This window comes from Triticum urartu, chromosome 2, assembly GCF_003073215.2.
Source record: "Triticum urartu cultivar G1812 chromosome 2, Tu2.1, whole genome shotgun sequence".
Classification (NCBI taxonomy): Eukaryota; Viridiplantae; Streptophyta; class Magnoliopsida; order Poales; family Poaceae; genus Triticum; species Triticum urartu.
Genome location: NC_053023.1, coordinates 666,635,829 through 666,655,429, shown reverse-complemented (window position 1 = coordinate 666,655,429; position 19,601 = coordinate 666,635,829).

Genomic DNA, 19,601 nt, shown 5'->3' with positions numbered 1-19,601 from the left:
GTCGTGTCGTGTCGAATTATTACACCGGCAACACGCTGAGAGGTGCTTCCAATTCAGAGAACCCAAAAAGCGCGCAAAAACCTAAAAACAAAAGGGTTGCTCTCCGGATTGCTGCATCATGTGATGTTACATGGATTCATACGCATCTTGGTAGGCCACGGTGCTGCTGAGAATTGCCATTTGCCATCCATCCATACATCCATCAACCTCTCTCCCTCTGAGACGCAAAAACAAGAAACTTTGGACGGCCTCTGTGGGTGTGCGTGTGGGCGAATGATGGCGAAGAACTGAATAGAATTATGGTGGAATGACGTTGATACGGCACGAGGCGAATATGATAAGTGCGAGGCGGTCAGAGCCATGAGGATGTTTGCAAAGTAAAGGCAGGACAAAGGTATCCCGATGTCTTTGAGACTTTGTCCAACACCAAGTACGCGCACATTGAGTATTGTAAGTCTTGTAGCTTGCTTGATTCTTTATGTAATCATGCTGACACAAAGGGGATGAGAAAGGCTTGGGAGTTCATGGCTGCTATGATTCTGTGCAAGGACAAGGAGTGCTGGTGGAATTCTCCGGATTGTCGACGATCTTGGCATGGTGGCAATGGAAAGGTAGTCGGCATTATACAGGACAGACAGGAAACTACAAAGAAACATAGGGAATTCTTGTTGAACAGAGCCAGGGGGAGTTTTATAGTGCAGCGTTGGATCGGGTGTGCATGTTCCCGTATCACTGTCCGCTGCCGACCTCGACAAATGGAGACGACAAGTGAGGGAGATCACGTACTGCTCTGATTGGAACTGTGCGAAATCGAACTAGTGCTAGATGTGTGAAAACGAGCTGGTATAAAACATGGTATATTTCGAACTCCTTGTTCTGTATGGTACATAGGAGTAGATGGCAACAGGCTCAGTATTCCGCGTAAATGTTGTTAACCACGTGAGACCAATTTACCTCCGTTTGGAGAGAAAATGTGTACAGCAAATGTTCGGTTTCACCATCAAGTTCGATGTTTCTGGTTAGCACCCTGGGGTCTACAATCACATGTTTGCAATTAATTAACGACAGCCGATGCTTTCCGATGTGGTTTTCTCTGCACGGCAGCAAGAAAAGTTTGTTTCGACACGTTCAGACGAGGACATGACAAAAGATTTAAGGAGTGCGGATTTATTACTTTTTTTTTTATGATTTTCTTACGGGAAGCGGATTTTTCTTTCTTTGTTTTAAAACGCCTTGTACAATTTTCAGATGTATGGACACTTGTGAGTTGCGACAGCACACACATGCGCGCGCACATACATGTAGTGAAGCTGGACGAAAACAAATCAATGCACCAATTGAATATGCATAACACAACCACCTCAACTTATGTCGAACGCTTCGATAATACTCACAAGAGAAACATAAATAATTTGGGGCAGTCATCTGCGCCGGTGCACCGGCCGAACGATTCGGCCGGTCGAAGGCCCAACGTCCGATCGCTTTGCCTCGGGCCGTTAGATCACGCCCTTCCATCACCCCCTTCCTCGAGCGCACGAGCGACAACGGCTCCCTCCATCCCCATGGTGCTAATCTCGCTCGCGCACGCCTCCCCATCTCGCTCCCCGGTGCTAATCTCGCTCGCGCACGCCTACCTGTCTCGCCCCCACCCAGCGCAGGTCGTTGACTGCTTCTTCTTCCCTCCCAGCGTCTTCCAGGACCTCCTCCCTGTTGGGGAAAGTAGTAATTCAAAAATTTACCTACGATCACGCAAAATCTATATAGGAGATGCATAGCAACGAGACGGGAGAGTGTGTCCACGTACCCTTGTAGACCGAAAGCGGAAGCGTTTAGTAACGCGGTTGATGTAGTCGAACGTCTTCGGGATCGAACCGATCCAAGCACCGAACGTACGGTACCTCCGTGTTCAGCACACGTTCAACACGATGATGTCCCACGAGCTCTTGATCCAGTTGAGGACGAGGAAGAGTTCCGTTAGTACGACGGCATGGCGACGGTGATGATGAAGTTACCGGCGCAAGGCTTCGCCTAAGCACTCCGACGATATGACCGAGGCGTGTAACTATGGAGGGGGGGCACCGCGTACGGCTAAGAGAAGACTTGGTGTGTCTTTGGGGTGCCCCCTCCCACGTATATAAAGGAGGGGGGAAGAGGAGGCCGGCCCAGGAGGGGGGGGGGGCGCCAAGGGGGGAGTCCTACTTGGACTCCCGGTCCAAGTAGGATTCACCCCCCCTTCCTATTCCAACTAGGAGAAGGAGGGAAGGAGGAAGAGGGGACAAGGAAAGAGGGGGGCGCCGCCCCCTCCTAGTCCAATTCGGACCAACCATGGGGGGTGGGGTGGGGGGGGGCAGCCGCCCCTTGAGGCCCTTCTCTTCTTTCCACTAAAGCTCATTAAGGCCCGCTACTTCCCCCGGGGGGTTCCGGTAACCTCCCGGTACTCCGAAAAATACTCGAAACACTTCGGAACCATTCTGGTGTCCGAATATAACCTTCCAATATACCGATCTTTACCTCTCGACCATTTCGAGACTCCTCATCATGTCCGTGATCTCATCCGGGACTCCGAACAAACTTAGGTCATCAAATCACATAACTCATAATACAAACCGTCATCGAACGTTAAGCGTGCGGACCCTACGGGTTTGAGAACTATGTAGACATGACCGAGACACTTCCCCGTTCAATAACCAATAGCGGAACCTGGATGCTCATACTAGCTCCTACATATTCTACAAAGATCTTTATCGGTCAAACTGCATAACAACATACGTTATTCCATTTGTCATCGGTATGTTACTTGCCCGAGATTCGATCGTCCTTATCATCATACCTAGTTCAATCTCATTACTGGCAAGTCTTTTTACTCGTTCTGTAATGCATCATCCCGTAAATAACTCATTAGTCACATTGCTTGCAAGGCTCATAGTGATGTGCATTACCGAGAGGGCTCAAAGATACCTCTCCGATACACGGAGTGACAAATCCTAATCTCGTTCTATGCCAACTCAACAAACACCATCGGAGACACCTATAGAGCATCTTTATAATCACCTAGTTACATTGTGACGTTTGATAGCACACAAGGTGTTCCTCCGGTATTCAGGAGTTGCATAATCTCATAGTCAGAGGAACATGTATAAGTCATGAAGAAAGCAATAGCAATAAAACTAAACGATCATTATGCTAAGCTAACGGATGGGTCCTGTCCATCACATCATTCGCTAATGATGTGACCCCATTCATCAAATGACAACACATGTCTATGGTCAGGAAACTTAACCATTTTGATTAACGAGCTAGTCAAGTAGAGGCACACTAGGGACACTCTGTTTGTCTATGTATTCACACATGTACTAAGTTTCCGGTTAATACAATTCTAGCATGAATAATAAACATTTACCATGATATAAGGAAATATAAATAACAACTTTATTATTGCCTCTAGGGCATATTTCCTTCAGTCTCTCACTTGCACTAGAGTCAATAATCTAGTTTATCGTCATGTTATTTAACACTCTATAGTTCACATCGCTATGTGACCAACACCCAAAGGGTTTACTAGAGTCAATAATCTAGTTCACATCGCCATGTGATTAACACCAAAAGAGTACTAAGGTGTGATCATGTTCTGCTTGTGAGAGAAGTTTGGTCAACGGGTCTGCCACATTTAGATCCATATGTATTTTGCAAATTTCTATGTCTATAATGCTCTGCACGGAGCTACTCTAACTAATTGCCCCCACTTTCAATATGTATCCAGATTGAGACTTAGAGTCATCCGGATCAGTGTCAAAGCTTGCATCGACGTAACTCTTTACGACGAACTTTTTGTCACCTCCATAACCGAGAAACATATCCTTATTCCACTAAGGATAACTTTGACCGATGTCCAATGATCCACTCTTGGATCACTATTCTACCCTCTTGCCAAACTCATGGTGAGGTACACAATAGGTATGGCACACAACATAGCATACTTTATAGAACCTATGACTGAGGCATAGGGAATGACTTTTCATTCTCTTTCTATTTTCTGCCATGGTCGGGTTTTGTGTCTTTACTCAACTTCACACCTTGCAACACAGGAAAGAACTCCTTCTTTGACTATTTCATTTTGAACTACTTCAAAATCTTGTCAAGGTATGTACTCATTGAAAAAACTTATCAAACGTCTTGATCTATCTCTATAGATCTTGATGCTCAATATGTAAGCAGCTTCACCAAGGTCTTTCTTTGAAAAACTCCTTTCAAACACTCCTTTATGCTTTCAGTAAATTCTACATCATTTCCGATCAACAATATGTCATTCACATATACTTATCAGAAAGGCTGTAGTGCTCCCACTCACTTTCTTGTCAATACAGGCTTCACAATAAGTATATATAAAACCATATGCTTTGATCACCTTATCAAAGCATATATTCCAACTCTGAGATGCTTGCACCAGTCCATAGATGGATCGCTGGAGTTTGCACACTTTGTTAGTACCATTAGGACCGACAAAACCTTCTGGTTGCATCATATACAACTCTTCTTTAAGAAATCCATTAAAGGAATGCAGTTTTGACATCCATTTGCCAGTTTTCATAAAATGTGGCAATTGCTAACATGATTCAGACAGACTTAAGCATTGATACGAGTGAGAAAATCTCATCGTAGTCAACACCTTGAACTTGTCGAAAACCTTTTGCAGCACATCATTCTCTAATGGATGGGTCTTGTCCATCACATCATTCTCTAATGATGTGATCCCGTTCATCAAATGAAAACACATGTCTATGGTCAGGAAACTTAACCATCTTTGATTAACGAGCTAGTCAAGTAGAGGCATACTAGGGACACTCTGTTTGTCTATGTATTCACGCATGTACTAAGTTTCCGGTTAATACAATTCTAGCATGAATAATAAACATTTATCATGATATAAGGAAATATAAATAACAACTTTATTATTGCCTCTAGGGCATATTTACCTCACACCCTCCCCGGCAGTTCCCATCGCCGCCCCTCGCAGCATGGGCTGCCGCCTCGTCACTGCTTCCAGCTCATGGAGACGCCCAGTGCTGCAACCGACAACCAAAAAAAATCTACAACCGGTAACGAGAAAAGCTTCAACCAGCGATGAAAAAAGTTTCAACCTGTATACGACTAAAAGCTATGGACGACGACGAGAAAAGCTTCACCTGGCGATGAAAAAAGCTTCATGCGATGGTGAAAAAAGCTTCATCTGGATAACATGGATGTAACCGGTGCACCAGCCGAACGATTCGGTCGGTCGAAGGCCCAACGTCCGATCATTTGCCTCGGGCCGTTAGATCACACCCTTCCATCACCCGCTTCCTCGCGCGCACGAGCGACAACGGCTCCCTCCATCCCCACGGTGCTAATCTCGCTCGCGCACGCCTCCCCATCTCGCTCCCCGGTGCTAATCTCGCTCACGCATGCCTACCTGTCTCGCCCCCACCCAGCTGTAACGCCCCGGACACACCCGCCGGTGGTCGTTACTCCTGGCGGGATCTAGACTGGCCCCATAGATCAATACTAGTCTTTTCTGCGCACTTTGTCCTCACTCGTGCGCACCCGGGAGCAACTTCCCGGTCGGTCACCCATCCTAAAACTACTCCAAGCTAAGCACGCTTAACTTTGGAGTTCTGTCCGCATGGGCTCCCGGAAAAGAAGGAATTCCTTATTGATATGAGTAGTCTATCATCCCTAATAAGCCAGGCTATCACACCAGCGCAGGTCGTTGACTGCTTCTTCTCCCCTCCCAGCATCTTCCAGGACCTCTTCCCTGTTGGGGAAAGTAGTAATTCAAATTTTTTACCTACGTTCACGCAAAATCTATCTAGGAGATGCATAGCAACGAGACGGGAGAGTGTGTCCATGTACCCTCGTAGACCAAAAGCGGAAGCGTTTAGTAACGCGGTTGATGTAGTCGAACGTCTTCGCGATCCAACTTATCCAAGCACCGAACGTACGGTACCTTCGTGTTTAGCACACGTTCAGCATGATGACGTCCCACGAGCTCTTGATCCAGTTGAGGACGAGGAAGAGTTCTGTCAGCACGACGGCGTGGCGACGATGACGATGAAGTTGCCGGCGCAGGGCTTCGCCTAAGCACTCCGATGATATGACCAAGGCATGTAACTATGGAGGGGGGCACCGCACACGGGTAAGAGAAGACTTGGTGTGCTTTTGGGGTGCCCCCTCCCACATATATAAAGGAGGGGGGAAGAGAAGGCCGGCCCAAGGGGGGCGCGCCAAGGGGGGTGGGAGTCCTACTTGGACTCCCGGTCCAAGTAGGATTCGCCCCCTTCCTATTCCAACTAGGAGAAAGAGGGAAGGAGGAAGAGGGGACAAGGAAAGGGGGGGCCCCCGCCCCCTCCTAGTCCAATTCGGACCAGCCAGGGGGGGTGGGGGGGGCACCCCTTGAGGCCCTTCTCTTCTTTCCACTAAAGCTCATTAAGGCCCGCTATTTCCTCGAGGGGTTCCGGTAACCTCCCGGTAGTCCGAAAAATACCTGAAACACTTCGGAACCATTCCGGTGTCCGAATATAACCTTCCAATATACCTATCTTTACCTCTCGACCATTTTGAGACTCCTCATCATGTCCATGATCTCACCTAGTTACGTTGTGACGTTTGATAGCACATAAGGTGTTCCTCCGGTATTCGGGAGTTGCATAATCTCATAGTCAGAGGAACATGTATAAGTCATTAAGAAAGCAATAGCAATAAAACTAAACGATCATTATGCTAAGCTAACGGATGGGTCTTGTCCATCACATCATTCTCTAATGATGTGGTCCCGTTCATCAAATGACAACACATGTCTATGGTCAGGAAACCTAACCATCTTTGATTGACGAGCTAGTCAAGTAGAGACACACTAGGGACACTCTGTTTGTCTATGTATTCACACATGTACTAAGTTTAGGTTAATACAATTCTAGCATGAATAATAAAAATTTATCATGATATAAGGAAATATAAATAACAACTTTATTATTGCCTCTAGGGCATATTTCCTTCAGTCTCCCACTTGCACTAGAGTCAATAATCTAGTTCACATCGTCATGTGATTTAACACCAATAGTTCACATCGTCGTGTGATTTACCACTCTATAGATCACATCGCCATGTGACCAACACCCAAAGGGTTTACTAGAGTCAATAATCTAGTTCACATCGCCATGTGTTTAACACCCAAAGAGTACTAAGGTGTGATCATGTTCTGCTTGTGAGAGAAGTTTAGTCAACGGGTCTGCCACATTTAGATCCGTATGCATTTTGCAAATTTCTATGTATACAATGCTCTGCATGGAGCTACTCTAGCTAATTTCTCCCACTTTCAATATGCATCCAGATTGAGACTTCGAGTCATCCGGATCAGTGTCAAAGCTTGCATCGACATAACTCTTCACGACGAACTTTTTCTCACCTCCATTACCGAGAAACATATCCTTATTCCACTAAGGATAACTTTGACCGCTGTCCAGCAATCCACTCCTGGATCACTATTGTACCCTCTTGCCAAACTCATGGTGAGGTACACAATAGGTCTGGTACACACCATAGCATACTTTATAGAACCTATGACTGAGGCATATGGAATGACCTTTCATTCTCTTTCTATTTTCTGCAGTGGTCGGGTTTTGAGTCTTTACTCAACTTAACACCTTGCAACACAGGCAAGAACTCCTTATTTGACTATTTCATTTTGAACTACTTAAAAATCTTGTCAAGGTATGTAATCATTGAAAAAACTTATCAAGCGTCTTGATCTATCTCTATAGATGTTGATGCTCAATCTGTAAGCAGCTTCACCGATGTCTTTCTTTGAAAAACTCCTTTCAAACACTCCTTTATGCTTTCCAGTAAATTCTACATCATTTCTGATCAACAATATGTCATTCACATATACTTATCAGAAAGGCTGTAGTGCTCCCACTCACTTTCTTGTAAATACAGGCTTCACAATAAGTCTATAAAACCATATGCTTTGATCACCTTATCAAAGCGTATATTCCAACTCCGAGATGCTTGCACTAGTACATAGATGGATCGGTGCAGTTTGCACACTTTGTTAGCACCTTTAGGACCGACAAAACCTTCTGGTTGCATCATATACAACTCTTCTTTAAGAAATCCATTAAGGAATGCAGTTTTGACATCCATTTGCCAGATTTCATAAAATGTGGCAATTGCTAACATGATTCGGACAGACTTAAGCATCGATACGAGTGAGAAAATCTCATCGTAGTCAACACCTTGAACTTGTCGAAAACCTTTTGCGACAAGTCAAGCTTTGTAGATAGTAACACTACCATCAGTGTCCGTCTTCCTCTTGAAGATCCATTTATTATCAATGGCTTGCTGATCATCGGGCAAGTCCAGTAAAGTCCACACTTTGTTCTCATACATGGATCCTATCTCAGATTTGATGGCCTCAAGCCATTTTGCGGAAGCTGGGCTCATCATTGCTTCCTCATAGTGCATAGGTACATCATGGTCTAGTAACATGACTTTCAGAATAGGATTACCGTACCACTCTGGTGTGGAACATGCTCTGGTTGACCTACGAGGTTCGGTAGTAACTTGATCTGAAGTTTCATGATCATTATCATTAGCTTCCTCTCTAATTGGTGTAGACATCACTAGAACAGTTTCCTGTGATGAGCTACTTTCCAATTCGAGAGAAGGTAAAATTACCTCATCAAGTTCTAATTTCCTCCCACTCACTTCTTTCGAGAGAAACTCCTTCTCTAGAAAGGATCTATTCTTATCAACAAAGATCTTGCCTTTGGATCTGTGATAGATGGTGTACCCAACAGTTTCTTTTGGGTATCCTATGAAGACACACTTCTCCGATTTGGGTTCAAACTTATCAGGATGAAGTTTTTTCACATAAGCATCGCAACCCCAAACTTTAAGAAATGACAGCTTAGGTTTCTTGCCAAACCACAGTTCACAGGGTGTCATCTCAAACAAATTTAGATGGTGCCCTATTTAACGTGAATGCGGCTGTCTCTAATGCATAACCCCAAAACGATAGTGGTAAATCGGTAAGAGACATCATAGATCGCACCGTATCTAATAAAGTACGGTTACGACGTTCGGACACACCATTACGTTGTGGTGTTCCAGGTGGCGTGAGTTGTGAAACTATTCCACATTGTTTAAAATGAAGGCCAAACTCGTAACTCAAATATTCTCCTTCGCGATCAGATCGTAGAAACTTTATTTTCTTGTTACGATGATTCTAAACTTCACTCTGAAATTCTTTGAAATTTTCAAATGTTTCAGACTTGTGTTTTATTAAGTAAATATACCTACATCTGCTCAAATCATCTGTGAAGGTCAGAAAATAATGATACCCGCTGCGAACCTCAACACTCATCGGACCACATACATCGGTATGTATTATTTCCAATAAGTCAGTGGCTCGCTCCATTGTTCCGGAGAATGGAGTATTAGTCATTTTGCCCAATGAGGCATGGTTCACAAGCATCAAATGATTCATAATCAAGTGATTCCAAAAGTCCACCCGCATGGACTTTCTTCATGCGCTTTACACCAATATGACCTAAACGACAGTGCCACTAGTATTGTCGTGGTTTTGTCACGGCAGATGTCCTCGTGAAAGGACTTAGTCATGGAGCCATCGCTACGGGTTAGCTTAAAGGGGTTAAACCAGACAAGGGACACGAGAGTTTTATACTAGCTCGGCCCCTTCGATGAAGGTAAAAGCCTATGTCTAGTTGTGTTCGTATTGCTAGGGTTTCGATGACCGAGGAGCGAATCCGCTTTACCTCGCTCTCGAGTTGTTGTGTGTCGTCCCTGAACCGCTGCCGGATCGTCCCTTTATATACACAGGTTGACGCCCACTGATACGTCTCCAACGTATCTATAATTTTTGATTGCTCCATGCTATATTATCTATTGTTTTGGACATTATTGGGCTTTATTATCCACGTTTATATTATTTTCGGGACTAACCTATTAACCGGAGGCCCAGCCCAGAATTGCTGTTTTTGCCTGTTTTAGGGTTTCGAAGAAAAGGAATATCAAACGGAGTCCAAATGGAATAAAACCTTCGGGAACATGATTTTCTCATTGAATAAGACTCAGGAGACTTGGACCCTACGTCAAGACACGTAACAGGAGGCCACGAGGTAGGGGGGCGCGCCTGCCTACCCCAGGCGCGCCCTCCACCCTCGTGGCCCCCCTGTTGCTCCACCGACGTACTTCTTCTTCCTATATACCCACGTACCCCCAAACGATCAGATACGGAGCCAAAAACCTAATTCCACCGCCGCAACTTTCTGTATCCACGAGATCCCATCTCGGGGCCTGTTCCGGAGCTCTGCCGGAGGGGGCATCGATCATGGAGGGCTTCTACATCAACACCATAGCCTCTCCGATGAAGTGTGAGTAGTTTACCTCAGACCTATGGGTCCATAGTTAGTAGCTAGATGGCTTCTTCTCTCTTTTTGGATCTCAATACAATGTTCTCCCCGTCTCTTGTGGAGATCTATTCGATGTAATCTTCTTTTTGCGGTGTGTTTGTTGAGACCGATGAATTGTGGGTTTATGATCAAGTCTATCTATGAATAATATTTGAATCTTCTCTGAATTCTTTTATGTATGATTGGTTACCTTTGCAAGTCTCTTCGAATTATCAGTTTGGTTTGGCCTACTAGATTGATCTTTCTTGCAATGGGAGAAGTGCTTAGCTTTGGGTTCAATCTTGCGGTGTCCTTTCCCGGTGACAGTAAGGGCAGCAAGGCACGTATTGTATTGTTGCCATCGAGGATAACAAGATGGGGTTTTCTTCATATTGCATGAGTCTATCCCTCTACATCATGTCATCTTGCTTAAGGCGTTACTCTGTTTTTAACTTAATACTTTAGATGCATGCTGGATAGCGGTCGATGAGTGGAGTAATAGTAGTAGATGCAAGCAGGAGTCAGTCTACTTGTCTCGGACGTGATGCCTATATACATGATCATACCTAGATATTCTCATAACTATGCTCAATTCCGTCAATTGCTCAACAGTAATTTGTTCACCCATCGTAGAATACTTATGCTCTCGAGAGAAGCCACTAGTGAAACCTATGGCCCCCGGGTCTATCTTTATCATATTAATCTCCTACTACTTAGTTATTTCCTTTGCTATTTACTTTGCCTTTATTTTACTTTGCATCTTTATCATAAAAATACAAAAAATATTGTCTTATCATATCTATCAGATCTCACTCTCGTAAGTGGCCCTATAGGGATTGACAACCCCTATTTGCGTTGGTTGCGAGGATTTATTTGTTTTGTGCAGGTACGAGGGACTCGTGTGTAGCCTCCTACTAGATTGATACCTTGGTTCTCAAAAACTGAGGGAAATACTTACGCTACTTTGCTGCATTGATGACCCACAAGTATAGGGGATCTATTGTAGTCCTTTCGATAAGTAAGAGTGTCGAACCCAACGAGGAGCAGAAGGAAATGATAAGCGGTTTTCAGCAAGGTATTCTGTGCAAGTAGTGAAATAAGTGGTAACAGATAGTTTTGTGAGAAGATAAATTGTAATGAGCAACAAGTAACAAAAGTAAATAAAGTGCAGCAAGGTGGCCCAATCCTTTTTGTAGCAAAGGACAAGCCGGAACAAACTCTTATAATAGGAAAAGCGCTCCCGAGGACACATGGGAATATCGTCAAGCTAGTTTTCATCACGTTCATATGATTCGCGTTTGATACTTTGATAATTTGATATGTGGGTGGACCGGTGCTTGGGTGCTGTTCTTACTTGAACAAGCATCCCACTTATGATTAACCTCTATTGCAAGCATCCGCAACTACAACAAAAGTATTAAGGTAAACCTAACCATAGCATGAAACATGTGGATCCAAATCAGCCCCTTACGAAGCAACGCATAAACTAGGGTTTAAGCTTCTATCACTCTAGCAACCCATCATCTACTTATTACTTCCCAATGCCTTCCTCTAGGCCCAAATAATGGTGAAGTGTTATGTAGTCGACGTTCACATAACACCACTAGAGGCTAGACAACATACATCTTATCAAAATATCAAACGAATACCAAATTCACATGACTACTAATAGCAGGACTTCTCCCTTGTCCTCAGGAACAAACGTAATTACTCACAAAGCATATTCATGTTCATAATCAGAGGGGTAATAATATGCATATAGGATCTGAACATATGATCTTCCACCAAATAAACCAACTAGCATCAACTACAAGGAGTAATCAACACTACTAGCAACCTACTAGCACCAATCCCAGACTTTGAGACAAGAATTGGATACAAGAGATGAACTAGGGTTTGGAGATGAGATGGTGCTGGTGAAGATGTTGATGGAGATTGCCCTCTCTCGATGAGAGGAGCGTTGGTGATGATGATGGTGATGATTTCCCCCTCCCGGAGGGAAATATCCCCGGCAGAACAGCTCTGCCGGAGCTCTAGATTGGTTCCGCCAAGGTTCCGCCTCGTGCCGGCGGAGTCTCGTCCCGAAAAGTTCCCTCTGATTTTTTTCTCATCAAAAGACTTCATATAGGAGACGTCAGAGAGCCATCAGGGGGCCCACGAGGTAGGGGGGCGCGCCCTAGGAGGGGGGGGGCGCGTCCCCTACCCTCGTGAGCAGGGTGTGGGCCCCCTGGCCTTCATCTTTGGCGAGGATTTTTCTTTATTTATTTTAAGATGTTCCATGGAGTTTCAGGACTTTTGGAGTTGCGCAGAATAGGTCTCTAATATTTGCTTCTTTTCCAGCCCAGAATTCCAGCTGCCGGCATTCTCCCTCCTTATGTAAACCTTGTAAAATAAGAGAGAATAGCCATAAGTATTGTGACATAAAGTGAAATAACAGTCCACAATGCAATAAATATTGATATAAAAGCATGATGCAAAATGGACGTATCAACTCCCCCAAGCTTAGACCTCGCTTGCCCTCAAGCGAAAAGCCGATAACAATAAATATGTCCTCATGTTTAGAGGTAGAGGCGTCGATAAAAATAAAATACGGACATGAAGGCATCATGATTATTCTCATAACAGCAATATATATAGATTTTGTCATATGATTACTTATGTTCAAGTGATGATCTATTCACAATGCAAAAGTATAAATTATAAACCTTATTGGGCTCCGACAAACTATAATCTCAGTCATTGAAGCAATTGCAATTTATCATAACATCGGAAAGAGTCTATGTCAGAGCTAAAAAGCAAGTCCACATACTCAACTATCATTTAGTCCTCCATAATTGCTAACACTCACGCAATACTTGTGGTTACGGAGTTTTAATCGGACACAGAGAAAGATAGGGGCTTATAGTTTTGCCCCACAACCTTTTACCTCAAGGGCAATGTCAACAATAATGGTTCATGCTCCCCTACATCCAATTAGATATATATATATATATATATATATATATATCATGTTCTTTCCAACATGCTGAGCTTGCCAAAGGATAAAATGAAAAAGAAAAGGTGAAGATCACCATGACTCTTCCATAAGGTAGAAGATAATAATAAAAGATAGGCCCTTCGCAGAGGGAAGCAAAGGTTGCCATGCACTTTTATGGTTGGATGCACAAAATCTTAATGCGAAAGAACGTCACTTTATATTGCCCTTGTGATATGAACCTTTATTATGCAGTCCGTCACTTTTATTACTTCCACATCACAAGATCGTATAAAGTTTATTTCTCCCACACCAATCAATCATACAAATTTAGAGCAATTTTTATTGCTTTGCACCGATGACAACTTACTTGAAGGATCTTACTCAATCCATAGGTAGATATGGTGGACTCTCATGGCAAAACTGGTTTAGGGATTTTGGAAGCACAAGTAGTATTTCTACTTGGTACTGAGAATTTGGCTAGCATGAGGGGGAAAGGCAAGCTCAACAAGTTAGAGGATCCATGACAACATACTTTATCTCAGATATAAGAAAGACATAACTCATTACGTTGTCTTCCTTGTCCAACATCAACTCTTTAGCATGTCATATTTTAATGAGTGCTCCCAATCATAAAAGATGTTAATGATAATATATCTATATATATGAAAACCTCTCTTTCCTTATTACTTCCTATTAATAGCAACAATGACCAAAGCTATGTCTGCCAACTCCCAACAACTTTTAATCATCACACTCTTTCTATGTGAAGTCATTACTCCGAATAAGATCAATATGAACTTTTTGTTTCTTTTTATTCTTTTTTCTACTTTTATTCACCCAAGATCATGGAAAAATAATCAAGCCCTTGACTCAACACTAATCTTTATTATATATAGCTCAAGGACTCGATTACAAAGAGAGATCATAAAGCAAACTCAAAACTAGATCATGCCAAAAACTTTATTCTACTAGATCAAGATACTTATAATAGGATCGAACTAAGAAAAACGATAAAGATAGGAGTTGTGATGGTGATACGATACCGGGGCACCTCCCCCAAGCTTGGCAGTTGCCAAGGGGAGTGCCCATACCCATGTGATTATGTCTCCTTGGTTGGTGAAGAAGGTGGAGGTGTTGTTGATGATGCAGGCTTGTCGTCCATCTTCCAAGGCATAGGCTCACCATCATAGAAGGATGATCGAGTCTCCGGGATCCTCAAATCTGCAGCCAAACTCATCCTTTTGAATCTATATTCATACTCACAGTTTTGGTTTTGCAGGTCATAGATTTGGGCTTGGAGGTGCTCGATCTTCTCATGAAGCTTGAAGATGGCCTCCCCGATGTTGTCAGCATCCAACTTGTGGTTGCTAGCGAACTCTGCGATCATCATGTGGTTGGAGTTGAGTCCACGTTCCACCATCCCTTGACACTTGAAAACTTGTTGCTCCACAGCTTCGAGCCTCGTCTCCATGCTTCCGGTCCCCTTTGGTCCCTCTTCATCGCGGATGTGCAGCAACCCATCACGCAACTCAATGGTTTGAGGGTGTCGCAGCACCTCCGCGAGGTAAGGGTTGATGACCTTCTCGAAGAACTTGTCCTTGGAGGCGCTTGGGGCCGTCATGATAACCTAGATCTGTCAGAAAAACAGCTCGAAACAAGAACAGAGGAGATTTGCGTGATACAGGAGTCAAAACCTTCGGGAGGTTATATAATGAATTTTTACCGACCAAAATACGTATCGTGCAAGAAAATGGAGGCTGGAAGGCACACGAGGTGCTCACGAGGTAGGGGGGCGCGCCTAGAGGGGTAGGGCGCGTCCACCACCCTCGTGGGACCCTCGTGTCCTTCCTGGACTGCTACTTATTTTTCTATTTTTCTAAATATTCCCAAACGGAGAAATATTGCCTTAAAAATTGTTTTGGAGTCGGTTTACTTACCGTACCACATACCTATTCCTTTTCGGAGTCTGAAACGTTCCGGAAAGTGTCCCTTATGTATTCCTCCGAGGTTATGGTTTCAATAATATTGGTTTCAACATTTACGGGATTACCTGAGATATAATGTTTGATTCTTTGACCGTTTACCACCTTCGGATTTGTGCCCTCGAAGTTGTTGATTTTTATGGCACCAGAACGATAGACCTCTTCGATAACATAGGGGCCTTCCCATTTAGAGAGAAGTTTTCCTGCAAAAAATCTTAAACGAGAGTTTTATAGCAATACATAATCACCTACATTAAACTCACGCTTTTGTATCCTTTTGTCATGCCATCTTTTAACTTTTTCTTTAAACAACTTGGCATTTTCATAAGCTTGGGTTCCCCATTCATCAAGTGAGCTAATATCAAATAACCTCTTCTCACCGGCAAGTTTAAAATCATAGTTGAGCTCTTTAATAGCCCAATATGCCTTATGTTCCAGTTCGAGAGGTAAGTGACATGCTTTTCCATAAACCATTTTATACGGAGACATACCCATAGTATTTTTATATGCAGTTCTATAAGCCCATAATGCATCATCAAGTTTCTTGGACCAATTCTTTCTAGACATATTAACAGTCTTTTGCAAAATTAATTTGAGCTCTCTATTGCTCAACTCTACTTGACCACTAGATTGAGGGTGATAAGGAGATGCAATTCTATGATTAACATCCTATTTAGCAAGCATTTTACGGAAAGCACCATGAATAAAGTGTGAACCACCATCAGTCATTAAATATCTAGGGACTCTAAACCTCGGAAAAATAACTTCTTTAAGCATTTTAATAGAAGTGTTATGACCAGCACTACTAGTTGGAATAGCTTCTACCCACTTAGTAACGTAATCAACAGCAACTAGAATATGTGTGTATCCATTAGAGGCAAGAAAAGGTCCCATATAATCAAAGCCCCAAACATCAAATGGTTCAATAACAAGTGAATAATTCATAGGCATTTCTTGACGTCTACTAATATTGCCAATTCTTTGACATTCATCACAAGATAAGACAAACTTACGGGCATCCTTGAAGAGAGTAGGCTAATAAAAACCAGATTGCAATACCTTATGTGCAGTTCTATCTCCAGCGCGGTGTCCTCCATAAGCCTCGGAGTGACACTTGCGTAGGATCTGTTCCTGTTCATGCTCAGGTACACAACATCTAATAACACCATCTACTCCTTCTTTATAAAGATGTGGATCATCCCAAAAGTAATGTCTTAAATCATAGAAAACCTTTTTCTTTTGCTGGTATGTGAAGCTAGGTGGTATAAACTTAGCAACAATATAATTAGCATAATCAGCATACCATGGAGTACTACGAGAAGTACTTATAACATTTAATTGTTCATCGGGAAAGCTATCATTAATAGGTAGTGGTTCATCAAGAACATTCTCTAACCTAGACAAGTTGTCTGCAACGGGGTTCTCAGCTCCCTTTCTATCAACAATATGCAAATCAAATTCTTGTAGCAAGAGAACCCATCTAATAAGTCTAGGTTTAGCATCTTTCTTTTCCATAAGGTATTTAATAGCAGCATGATCAGTGTGAATAGTTACTTTAGAATCAACAATATAAGGTCTGAACTTATCACAAGCAAATACAACTGCTAAAAGCTCTTTTTCAGTAGTAGCATAATTTCTTTGAGCATTGTCTAGAGTCTTACTAGCATAATAAATAACATTTAATTTCTTATCAACTCTTTGCCCTAGAACAACACCTACAGCATAATCACTAGCATCACACATAATTTCAAAGGGTAAATTCCAATCAGGTGGCTGAAAAACAGGTGCAGAGACTAATGCTTTCTTAAGTATTTCAAATGCTTCTACACAATCATCATCAAAGACAAATGGTATATCTTTTTGCAATAAATTAGTCAGAGGCCGAGAAATTTTTGAGAAGTCCTTAATGAACCTCCTATAAAATCCAGCATGACCAAGGAAACTTCTTATACCTTTGATGTCCTTGGGACATGGCATCTTTTCAATAGCATCAACCTTGGCTTTATCAACTTCAATACCTCTTTCAGAAACTTTGTGCCCCAAGACAATACCTTCATTAACCATAAAGTGGCACTTTTCCCAATTCAAGACAAGATTAGTTTCTTCACATCTCTGCAAAACTCGATCAAGATTGCTCAAGCAATCATCAAAAGAGGAACCATAGACGGAAAAGTCGTCCATGAAAACCTCACAAATCTTTTCACAAAAGTCAGAGAATATAGCCATCATGCATCTTTGAAAGGTAGCAGGTGCATTACATAAACCAAAAGGCATACATCTATCAGCAAAAGTACCAAAAGGGCATGTAAAAGTAGTCTTTGATTGATCTCTAGCCGACATAGGTATTTGAGAGAAACCAGAATAACCATCTAGAAAGCAATAGTGTGTATGTTTGCATAATATTTCTAGCATTTGATCAATAAAAGGTAAGGGGTAATGATCTTTCTTAGTAGCTTTATTTAATTTGCGGAAATCAATTACCATCCTATAACCTGTGATAATTCTTTGTGGAATCAATTCGTCTTTATCATTAGGAACAACAGTAATACCTCCCTTCTTAGGGACACAATGGACATGACTTACCCATTGACTATCAGCAACGGGATAGATTATACCTGCCTCCAGAAGCTTGAGTATTTCTTTTCTTACTACTTCTCTCATTTTAGGATTCAGACGTCGTTGAGGATCACGAACTGGTTTGGCGTCCGCCTCCAAATTTATTTTATGTTGACATAGAGTGGGACTAATGCCCTTAAGGTCATCAAGAGTATATCCAATAGTAGCACGATGCTTCTTCAGAGTTTTCAATAATCTTTCTTCTTCATGCTCTGAAAGGTTAGCACTAATAATAACAGGATATATCTTCTTTTCATCAAGATAAGCATATTTAAGATTATCAGGCAAATGTTTAAGCTCAAACACGGGATCACCCTTGGGTGGAGGAGGATCCCCTAAAATTTAAACAGGCAAGTTGTGTTGCAGAATAGGTTCTGTTTAAAGAATACTTCATCTATTTCCCTTCTTTCATTCATGAACATATCATTTTCATGGTCTAGCAAATAGTGTTCTAAAGGATCACTAGGAGGTACGGCAATAGAAGCAAGACCAATAATTTCATCCTTACTAGGTAATTCTTCCTCACGATGTTGTTTACTAAATTTAGAGAAATTAAACTCATGAACCATATCATCCAAGCCAATAGTAACAACATTCTTTTCGCAATCTATCCTAGCATTAACAGTGTTAAAGAAGGGTCTACCAAATATAATGGGACAAAAGCTATCTTGCGGAGAAGTAAGAACAAGAAAATCAGCAGGATATTTAGTTTTCCCACACAAGACTTCAACATCTCTAACAATTCCAATTGGTGAAATAGTATCTCTATTGGCAAGTTTAATTGTGACATCAATACCTTCTAACTCAGCAGGTGCAATTTCATTCTTAATTTCTTCGTATAAAGTATGCGGTATAACACTAGCACTCGCACCCATATCACATAAGCCATGATAAAAATGATATCCTATTTTAACAGAAATAACAGGCACGCCCACCACAGGTCTATGTTTATCTTTAGCACAAGGTTTAGCAATTCTAGCAGTTTCACCTTCGAACTGAATAACATGCCCATCAATATTATCAGACAAGAGATCTTTAACAATAGCAATATTAGGTTCTACTTTAACTTGCTCAGGGGGTGTATAAGTTCTAATATTGCTTTTACGAACAGCAGTTGAAGCTTTAGCATGATCCTTTACTCTAACAGGGAAAGGTGGTTTCTCAACATAAGAAGTAGGAACAATAGGATCATTATAAGTGACAGTCTTTTCTTCAACTTTAATAGGTGCAACTACTTTTACTTCTATGGGAGGATGATATTTAAACCACTTCTCCTTAGAGAGATCAACATAAGTAGCAAAAGATTCACAGAAAGAAGCTACTATCTCAGAGTCAAGTCCATATTTAGTGCTAAACTTACGGAAAATATCGGTATCCATAAAAGATTTAACACAATCAAACTTAGGTGTCATACCTGACTCCTTACCTTCGTCGAGGTCCCAATCTTCAGAGTTGCGTTTAATTCTATCCAATAAATTCCATCTGAATTCAATAGTCTTCATCATAAAAGAGCCAGCACAAGAAGTATTGAGCATGGTTTGATTATTATTAGAAAGCCGAGCATAAAAACTTTGCATA